Below are 11,454 nucleotides of genomic sequence, written 5' to 3'. Positions count from 1 at the left end.
CTCTCTCTCTCTCTCTCTCTCTCTCTCTCTCTCCATCCCCCTCCCCCTCTCAAAAATAAACAAAGTGTAAAAAAGAATACAAGAAGCAACATTTGTTAACAAGGATGTGAAGTAGGAGTAAAAGGCACCCTCATGCACTGTTGGTGGGAATGCAAACTGCAGAAGCCACTGTGTAAAAAAAAAAAAAATTATAAGGGTTGCTTTAAAAAAAAAAAAGGATTACCAAATGGCCTAGTAATGTCACTGCTGGGTAATTACCCAAAGAATACAAAGGTACTAATTCAAAAAGGTATATTCAGTCCTATGTTTATTGCAGCATTATTTACAATAGCCATATTACAGAAGCAACCTATGTGTTCATCCACAGATGAATGGATAAATAAGAGGTGGTATATATATGCAATGGAATATTGCTTAGCCATAAAAAAAAGAATGAAATCTTGCCATTTGTGACAAGATGGATGGACTTGAGGGTATAATGCTGACTGAAATGAGAGAAAAAATACACACCATATGATTTCACTCATATGTGGAATTTTAGAAACAAAACAAAGGAACAAAAACATAAAAAGACAAAAAAATAGACCTTTAACTATAGAGTACTAATGGTTATCAGATGGGAGGTGGGTGAAGGGATGGGTAAAATAGATGAAGGGTCTAAGAGTGCAATTATCATGATGACCACTGAGTAATGTATAGAACTGTTGAATCACTATTGTATACCTGAAACTAACATAACATTATATGTTCATTATACTGGAATTCTAAAAAAGGCCAGAGATTTTAGATATATACAATGCTAAACATCAGCAACAATAAAAGAAACATAATCAAATAACTATTGTTTCTTATGAATTGTAAAAATTACTCTAAAATTGTATTGCTGCTCCTAGTTCAATACTAATGCATTTTTAAATTTTAATAGTTATTAATCATTTATATTCTTTACCTATTTGCAAAGGATTATACATTAACTCATCATGTTTTCTATTTCAAATAAACATGCCTTCTATGTTGTAAAACTATTAGAAAACAAATCTTGGAATAAAAATAATGAAAAATATATTTATGGACACTTTTGATTTGTGCTGCATTCAAAGAACTGTTAAGTGTTAAAAAATATTTATCGGCTCACCAAGATTTAGCTTCCAGAAAAATAAAAAGACCGTATGTAGAGAATTGTCACAAACTGGAAGTGAAATTACAAAAGAGTAATACTATTTTCTGTCACCTTTATTGGATGTACAGAATTTTTAAAAAATTTGATTCTTCAAGTCATTGTTTGCTTCATTACCAAAGCTATTTTATATAGACATGTATTAGACGTGGAGCACTGCGTATATATGCAGAGACCTCACTTCTGTCTTAGGTTCCCATTCTCGGAGCTCCAAGCTAATCACAAGACCTGCATAACCTAAGAGTTCTTATTCTGGAAAGTACTCCCTGCTTATGACATCAATTCCAGACTACAGCTGGTGGCTATTTGTGCCAGGAGTTTCACAGCTTCGGGGAATACCTCCATATTATACACCTAACTAGTTAGCACCAATGAGGACTAATCTACACTTGGCAGCAAGGTGGGAAACCTCAAGACTTTCAAGGAATGCCAAATGCTATAGACAGTCTAGGCCTCATCGAACTCTACACCATCTGGCTCCAACTGGCTCTTTGTGCCAGGATGACTTGGCTGTGGATTTTTGTGGGGCTTGGCTGTCCAACAGGGACTGAGTGACAGCTGCCAATCTGAAGGTGTCCCAAAATTGTACATAACCTATGCATAATTTATGCTACTGTTGCCACCACTGTTCCTCGGGCTGTTACACCTTAGGGTAAACTTCCAGTGTTCAGCAATCACCTTGCCATACAGCTTCTGCAGCATTCTAGTCTACAGCCTATGTGCAGAGGAATGAGCCCCTGACTGCTTCTATCCTGGCTGCAGCACCTCCCCTATTCAGGAACAAAAACAAAAATGGGAACACATTTGTTCCCACTCATCCAAACCATGCCTTTAGCCTTGGCGGGAGACATCACAGGAATGGTGCTGGAGATGGACAACTCTGACTTACAGCACATGCTGGTGTCTCCTGAATCTTTCAACTCCCAGATGCATAAAACTGGCAGTTCTCCAGATTCATCATACAACAAAGAGGCTGACCAGAAAATGGACAAGGGAAATCTATCTCTCAGACAAAGAAAAACCAATTCAAAAGCCAAATACCTCTTATGAAATTCCGCTCCAGGTCTGAAGAGTTCTCAGCTTATCCTGTGCAACTCAATACCAAGAATCACTGACTGAAAATTTAACAGGTCATTTTTTAATCTAAAGGTCAATTATGAAGTGCCTAGACTTTTTCTTTTTTTTTTCTTTCTTGCTTTCTTATTTAGAATATTTCAATTAAAAATAATATATTCTCTGGCTTCTGCTATGGTCAAGACAGTGTTAAAATTTTTTTCTCTTGTGGGTTTTGATATTTTTCCTCAGAAATTTGTTTTATTTGATATACCCAAGTTTTAAGTTTCCCAATAAAGAAAAAAATCTCCATAAAAATTATCATTCTAGTTCTAAGACTATGCTTAAAGACCACTACTGGGAGAATGACTTCAGTTCCTCATACTATCCTCTCTTATAATACTTTCTACAATATATTTATTTCTCTGTGTCTAATCTAGTTTTTCCTTATCTTCAAAATTAGCACCTCTTTTTAGAGATGGCCTACTTTGCTCTATCCGTATAATGAGGTATGGAGGCTCATAGAGCCTGGCTGGCTGAGATTTGAGAAAAGAATGTCTGCAGCCTGGGAAATGGCTGGTTGAGAAGCAGCAAAGCAGACCAGGAAAACCAGGTCTCCTTTGAAATGTCAAGGCTGAAAGCAACCAGACCTTGCCTGTGAATCAACATGTTTTCCTACTCTGCAAATTCTTTAAGTAGAAAAACCACTCCCTTCTTGTGATGTATACATTGCCCTTCCCCCTTGACGTTCATCCCTCCTGCTTGCATATCACTACCCTGATTGTACTGTTCCCTGATAATTTATGAGTATGCTTTGTTCCTGCTTTTGAAATCACACAATGAAAACTGGAGGAGAGCTTTGCTCGGTGACATCGCCACTTGAGCACTTGGCCCCCTTTGCTCTCTCCTTTCTGATTCAGCAGTCTGGAGTAATCTGCCAATCGCCATCCCAGGGTTTGCTGGTCAAACCCAGAAATGAGGTTATAAGGTTTTAATTCCAGAATCTCAATTTTTATTATTTTTCATTTTTCAAATAAGCCCAGACATTTTTCATACCATCCTGGTCTTGTCTCATACTGTACTTTCCTATATCTATGATTTTATTGATTCTTACTATGAAATATCCTTTTTTATTGCTACTATGCTATCTTTTTTTATTGAAATATATATTATTTTATTCTGTCTTACTATTCCTCAAGATGATTTATTTTTACATGTGATTTATAATGGTTCTTACATTGAACATATTTTCAGTGAGTGTTATCCATGAAATACTATGCACCCTGGAATCTGAATATGTTTTTATAATACTATTTTAAGTTTTCTCTGAGGCTTATGGTTTTACTAATGCCAATTAGATTTTAATGTTGAATTTTTAGTTGTTTCCAACCATCTCATTGTAGGGCACCTTCACAATTGTTTCCCATGAAATCCCATGATTATGATACATTCTAGGTTATAATCGTCTTACAGTCCAGGAGACGTAGCCAATCTTCTTGTTGTTTCCTAGTATAAGAAACAAAGTTTTATGGTTTCTTGATCTCGAACAGTAGACAATTTCATGGCTCCTGGCTTCATTTATCTACCTTAATCAAGCTCCCTACAAGCAAAATACTATTTTCATTATATGCTTCCTGTGACAGGGCCTAAACTGTAACTTCTAGACATTAGGAGTTATATCAGGTTCCATTTCATTGATGATCTAGTTTGAGCCTATTCATCACTATGATGATAATATTCTCATTTACTTGTGTCACCCAAAGTTCAGTCTTTCTTAGTAGCATTTTCCTATTTTTAAAAATCCATTCCAATGGAAACGAGGGTGATTAAATGAGAAAGAAAGAACAATGGGCAGAAGACGGGCCCTTAAGACAGGCTTTGATATCTTAAAGTTATCAAATTTTTAGCCTCAAGCTAAACTCTCAGCTCAATTTCTACCAACAAACTGACCATTGCCTTGTTTTATTATCTCCCATTTCTTTTATCTGAGTATACTTTTAATACACATATCCTTGTGAATCATTATTCCTTCACACCATCCAAACTGGATACAGCTCAAATAACCATTGGTAGGTCTTCTATGAAAACTTTATCTAAAATTGAACCCTCTTGTCTGTGTGTTCCAATTCCCCTCATCATTCTTCAGAAATTTATTTAGCTATATTCATTAATATTACATATGTATTTCCTTTTTTTTTTTTTTTGCTTATTTTTGGTCTTCACTCATTAAAATGCCAGCTTCATGATGGCAGGAACTTTGAATGATTGTCACTGCTATGGCCCCAGAACATAGTGGAATGATGGCTCTTTGTTAATATTTTATGATGAACATGAATGCATATTTGGTGAAGTGTCATTAATTAAACATATACATCCTTTCGTAGAAGAGTACATAATTCTTTTTAAATTTGGACAGTAGAGATAATCTCAATTTTTATGGAAAATAATCTCCAGATCATTTATATTTTTATTAGTTACTACTCTTCTTTTCTAGTATGAGAAAAATGATCAAAAGGTAACTTGGTTAAGTTAGAGTTTCAAAGCCTATAATGAGTTCCTTTTACATTTTTGTGGCAGCCAGCCAGCAGTCAATCAGTGGAATCATAAAATATTTATTTTAAAGAACTCAAAAGGAATAAAAGAAAAAAAATCAATAGTCTTTGTTTCAAGCTCTCCAGAGGAAATCATTGTTCTTATTTGCAATACCACATCCCTTTTTAAAGCCAAATAGAGGAAAATATCACATAAAAAGATATTTCATTACCAAGATGTCCACAAAGTTGCCAAACAAGAACCAAACTCTCAATACCAAAGGGCAACTTCAAAATTTCAAGAAGAAATGCATCGATATTAGAGCAACTTATATCAAAATAACACCATATTTTAAAAATATTTTAGAATTCAAAATTGCTGTCTTTTCACTATATGTTGAAGCCCATAGTTTCATTTCTATTTAAAAAAACAAAGCTTTATATTTTGCCATGATGCAAGGAATCAGGCTTTGATCTCGTTTTCTTGAGCTTTTCCATGTACTGTGAACTCTGTTGATTGTTATGTATCTATTTATGTAAGCTACAAACTAAAAAAAGGCCACAATTCAAATGATGTAGCATTTAAGTAAATGATGCTTATATCTTTCATCAAAATTTTATTTGTTATAAAAGAAAATCAATATTCCATATTCAAAAATAAGATTTAAAAATAACGTAAATACACACTTTGGAACTCCCCCAAATTTCTTTCATTTGTCAGGCATAATAACCTCAGTATTTTTCTGTTGGTGAACTAATTTACAGAGCTATATTCCATGACTCCAATGACAACACATTGATCAGGGAATTTATCTGAATATAATAGGATCTATCTTTTCTTTTTAATGTTTTTTTTATTTTATTTTTTTATTTATTTCTAGGAGAGAGACAGAGAGAGAGCGTTAGCAGGGGAGGGTCAGAGAGAGAGGGAGTCACAGACTGAAACAGGCTACAGGCTCTGAGCTGGCAGTCAGCCCAGAGCCCGACGCGGGGCTCGAACCCACGAACTGCGAGATCACGACCTAAGCGAAAGTTGGACGCTTAACCGACTAAGCCACCCAGGCGCCCCTAGAATCTATCATTAAAGCAGCCTGATTGATCATTCCTGATGGTTCCTTCAGAACTGTTACCTTGGGGCGCCTGGGTGGGTTAGTCGGTTAAGCGTCCGACTTTCTCTTGGGTCATGATCTCACGGTTCGTGGGTTCGAGCCCCGTGTCGAGNAAATAAATAAAACATTAAAAAAAAAAAATTAAAAAAAAAAAAGAAATGTTACCAAAGAAGAAAGCTCATTTTTATTCAATCAAAATTATTTTCAAAATATATTTAGATGCTGTGTTATTACAAGATTTATACTTTGTCTACAAACACAAAGAGGAAAACAATATTATAGCAAAGATTACCATATACTCACATTAACCAGATTTTCCCCCAAATTATATATACATCGTGATGGTTTAAAAATTATAATATTCAAATTTTAACGTCAGCAGAATTTGGACAACTCAATGAAATAATAAATCTATTTTGTTATCCATGTTGGAGATTGTGTCTCCTGCTATTCCTTTACCTGTGATAACTTATTCTTCTCTTTCAGTGCTTATTACACATGAACATTTCCATTGATTAGGAATGGCTCACAACTCTTTATCAATATTTGAGCACTGTTATACTTGATTCAAGGATCAAATACAAAGATATTCTAAAGGAAATAAGGTGGACGCTGAGTAAATTCCTTAAAGGCAAACATAGGGCTAAAATCACAGATGGGTTGTATTTTTATAATAAACATTGATTATTGATTCTCCTAATGCAGGTGTGTTTGTGCATAATATACCCCATACTTAAAGTTAATTTTGTGTTTCAGTGAAAAGTGAAATCACAGAAAATGATTTCTCTTTATTTCTGCATGCAAGTGATCTTTACAACTGAACTTTGTCCTTCAAAATATCCACAGAATTCTAAAGAATAAATAACCAGATATATATTTATTTTCATGTTGGATTGGCTGATGAAATCCCTGATAAAGGACAGTATTATGAAAAAAAAAGTAAAGAGCAAATGTAACAATTGTGTTAACAAAGATAATTTTATAATAGCTATTAATAGCTATTACTATTCAAAGCTATAAAGTAATAGTAGATATAACATGATTTGGTATAGGTTAGAAATACTGAATGTTTGAATAAAAAATAGTGAATATCTAAAAGTATTCTACCTTGCTGTCATTTACTCCACAGAACCTATTATTTTGTGATTAAAAGTTACATCTTCAAAAATACTTAAAATTGTAATTATATTCATATAGATGCTATAATTTGGAGCCCTAATACTGCCAGCTTTTCATTAGCTGCTACTATCTGTTACATCAAAATCATTCTTCTATATTTAAGACATAAGAACTTTTATAACACATAACTCCATGACACACAGTATTGAGGATAATTATTCATAGACTAGTATTTAGGAACAGTTACGTGGTTATCAGTAGAATCATTTGCTCATTCACATACAATGTCCTTGAAATGAATAGATCCCCAAAATAATAAGACTTTTAAAATGCAATTATACAGAGATTAACTGTCTAATATGAATACAAATGTTATGGAGCCAATTCAAAAGCTTGAGATACTGACTAATTGTGTGGATATTTCATTTGAAAGCTGTGGTGCTTGAAGTACTTGGACATACTTTATTTCTCTAAATGAATATATTGGAAGCCAAAATTCTACCTATATTACATGAAACAGTTAGGCATTCATAAATTAACCACATATGGTTTAGATAACTACAAGCATATAGATTCAATAAATGAATGTTGCAAAAGTAAAAATATGGCAAAACAATTGCTCTCTAACAATAAGAAAATGCTATCAAATCAATATAAAAAGTCAGTTACTGTTCAAGATGGCAACGTAGGAAGACTCTGAATTTGAATTTAACTCCTCCATGGAACACACCAAATTACATATATTAATAGAACAATTCTCTTTGAAGAACTGAGGGATGATTGAACAGGTCCTGAAGAACCAAAGACAGAATAGTAAGAAAACAGCAAGAGGGATGGAGAGAAAACAGCAAGAGCAATGGTTTAAAGGAGTAACTAGTATATACAGCCTCAGCTCCAATCAGCCAGCAAAAGTTACCAAGCATACATGGTCTGCACAGGGGACACCATACAGACCACTCCTTCAACTTTAGGAAAAGAACTCTTTCACCTAATCCATAGAAACAAACACAGGAAGTCAAGAAAAATGGGGAGGCAGAGGAATATGCTTCAAAAGAAAGAAAAGGAAAAAACTCAGAAAAAGAACTAAATGAAACAGAGATGATAAGCAATATGAATGATAAAGAACTTAAATTATGATAAAGATAGTCAATGGGTTTGGGAAAAGAATTAAAGAACTCAATGAGACCTTCAAGAAAGAGACAAAATAAAAAAATAAGAATAATACAGCAATTGAAATTAAACACACACACACACACACCACAGGGAATTAACAGTAGATTAGAGGACGCAGAAGAATATACAGTGATTGCAAATACAGGGTAGGGGAAAGAACACATACTGTACAGCAAAATGATAGAACAATTTTTAAAAATATAAGGATAGATTAAGAGATCTCTTGGACAACCTCAGGAGAAAAAACTCATATTATAGGGGGAACAGAAAAAAGTAGAGAAAGATATAGAAAATCATTTGAAGAAATAAAAGAAATTTTCCCAAACCTAGGGAGGGAAATAGACATCCAAGTCAAAGAAGAACAGAGACTTCCTACCAAGATGAACCCAAGAAGGTCATGCCATAGCACATAATAATGAAAAAGTTAAAGGTTAAAGATAAAAAGAGAATCTTAAAAGTAGCAAGAGAGAAACAAAATGATACCTACGAAGGAAAACCTATGAGGATATAAGCTGATTTTTCAGCAGTGAATTTGCAAGCTGAAGAAGTGGTATGGCATATTCATAGTACTGAAAGGAAAAATAAATAAATAAATAACTACAACCAAGACTACTCTACTCAACAAGTCTTTCATTCAGATTTGAAGGAGAAATAATGGGTTTCCTATGAAAACAAAAGATAAAGGCATTTATCACCACTAGAACAGCCTTATCTGAAATATTAAAGGAACTTCTTTAAGTGGAAAAGAAATAGCCAACATTAGACATAAGAAAAATACGAATAAAAAATGTAAAATGTGACAACATGTGCATAAAATGTGAACAAAGGAGTAAATGGGAAGAGAAGAGGAATAAAGAAAAATATAGATATTTGTCTTTTTCTTTTAAGAATGTGTTTAAACTTAAATGACCATCAAATTAATAAGGACTGGTATTTACTTGAGATGTTATATATGAACCTCATGGTAAACATAAACTCAAAGTCTATAATACATAAAAAATAAGTCAAAATACTACAGAGAATATAGGTATGGGGAATTCAAATACAACTCCTTTATTCATGAACCCAGTCAAAGACAGCCTTAAATTCAAAGCATCTAGTACCATAAACATAAATCTATTGCCTTCATATTTTGAAAATGAGCAACAGGGTGTACTGTTTATGTCAATACTCAGTCAAGGAAAATTCACAGCAAAGGAGAGTAATTTTTATAATCAATTATTATATTTCTTAATAAGAATTTAGCAGTATTCCGCATAATAGAATTGAGCAGTGAAACAGCTAATAACTGGTTTGTAAAAGTATGTTTTGACCCACTTCTCAAGTAAGTAGGGGTGTGTGTGTGTGTGTGTGTATTCTTTAGAGTGAATAAAACAGAAAATTCAGATGTCACCAATGAATCTTCATAAAACACATACAAACTTCATCCTTCCTTTAGGTTTCCTTCCAAAAGGATAAATGGACATGTAGTTTACTTTCAGGAGGACAAAGGAACTTGAAACTCTGTTTAATTTAGTAATGCAATTCTCTTTCCTGCCTCTCTGTCCCACTTCCTCTTTTCTTCCTTCCTTCCCTTCCTTCCTTTCTTTCCTTCCCTCCTTCTTTCCTTCTTTCTTGGACCAGGTGTTTACCAAGTTTTTACCATTTACTAATTATTACACTGTACAAAAAATAAAGTCTGTCCTTAAAGTACTTCTTATTCTATACTATGAGGTTTTTAGCTGAAATAACAATAAGACAACTATTATTTTCTAAAATATTTCATGAGTTTCAAAATAATACTATCAAATTTTAACTTTGATTTTGTTAAAGTAAAACAGATTAAATAATAGGGACAGATTTTGAATACTTCTACCTGGACTTAATTATGTGAAAGACTCTAAAGGTCTGTGTTTAAAAAAAGAGCTAACTAAATTATAATTGTTAAATTGCCATATATCTTCAGGTTTCTATCATTATGATAAACAGTAATAAAATTAGATGTATTCATGAAAGTTTAGTCAGTTTTCCAAAAATATTTGCCTTGAAAATATATGTATTTTAAGACTATTTAATTGCTATTTAAAATTTTCATATAAATAATATATTTATAATATTAATTTTATATTTATATATTTTAATAATTTTATATTAATAGCATATTAATTTAAATAAATTTATATAAAGTCTAATGAACGTATTTTGGAATCAAACACAAATATATGTATTATAAATAATGTTATATTAGAAAAATATTAGTTGCAGATCATGCTGTATACATTTTATTACATTATAAAAAGAAATCAAATAATATCAGAGACTACTTCTAGGAGCAATTCAGGTTAGTAACATAAGAAAGACTACAACAAATCAGATTCTGTTGTACATGAATTACCTGAGCAGGATTATGAAATGAAAATAAATACATAAATGCTATGGTAAGTATAAAAAGTTGCCTTGTGTAAATAAATCTCTGATCTTACAATCAATGGTGAAATAAATCTTGGGTGTTTTCTATAGCAGCAACTCTGCCTGAGTACTAAAGCTTTTTTTTGGTTTAGTTTAGTTTTGTTTGCGGGTTTGTATGTCTGTTTATTGATTAAAAATATCAATTTGTAGCAAAATAGTAGAGTGACTGCTATAAATGGTTTTATACTTCTCTCAATTTCCTCTTCCTGTTAGCATCATTATGTTCTTTTTTCGATACTGTCTTAATCTTTAATTATTGCTCTATAATTGTCCCTGGGGGAAAACATCTGCTATTGCCTACTCATTTTTTATTTCTCTGTTGCCTCAGATTCCCTGAGGACTGTATTATATTTTGTTGACATTGCATTTTTTAGTTGCCTTTGATGGCTGTATACCCCAAGGGTCATACAAAGATCAGAAAATTTAGCTGCCTCATTTCCTATGACAATTATGACTTTTTTCTATGTTACTATCATGTTATTGGATTCATGAAATTATTTTAGTGAATGAGAGCTATCAAATTATTCTACCTTGACATTTTTGTTCTTTTAATAATTTAAAATAATGAAATGCCTTATGTAGCTTCTAGTTATATTTAGTCCTTTTTTATGACATCCTGATTTTTCAATGTCTTTTATAATTTCAATTATTTAAATTAATTTTTATTATTGAATGCAAGGATAATCATGTTTGTTTTATTGCATTCCTTTTGAAAATAGAAATTCTTTATAAAATAAGAATTTGTGAGTCTAATCAAATATTAATCTACTAATATTCAAAATGAATATTTAAGATAAGTTTAATTCCTGGTATATATTTCATATTAACATAAAATTGTAAAGTT

General features: G+C 32.5%; 1 pseudogene; it reads left to right on the top strand.

Annotated features, from left to right (window-relative positions):
• Nucleotides 1-1,459: 1,459 nt before the first annotated feature.
• On the top strand, nt 1,460-2,227 carry LOC144216787 (polyadenylate-binding protein 4 pseudogene; annotated as a pseudogene).
• Nucleotides 2,228-11,454: the final 9,227 nt, after the last annotated feature.

This window comes from Crocuta crocuta, unplaced genomic scaffold (genome assembly GCF_008692635.1).
Source record: "Crocuta crocuta isolate KB4526 unplaced genomic scaffold, BGI_CrCroc_1.0 scaffold449, whole genome shotgun sequence".
Lineage (NCBI taxonomy): Eukaryota > Metazoa > Chordata > Mammalia > Carnivora > Hyaenidae > Crocuta > Crocuta crocuta.
This window is presented reverse-complemented; position numbering and strand designations above follow the sequence as displayed.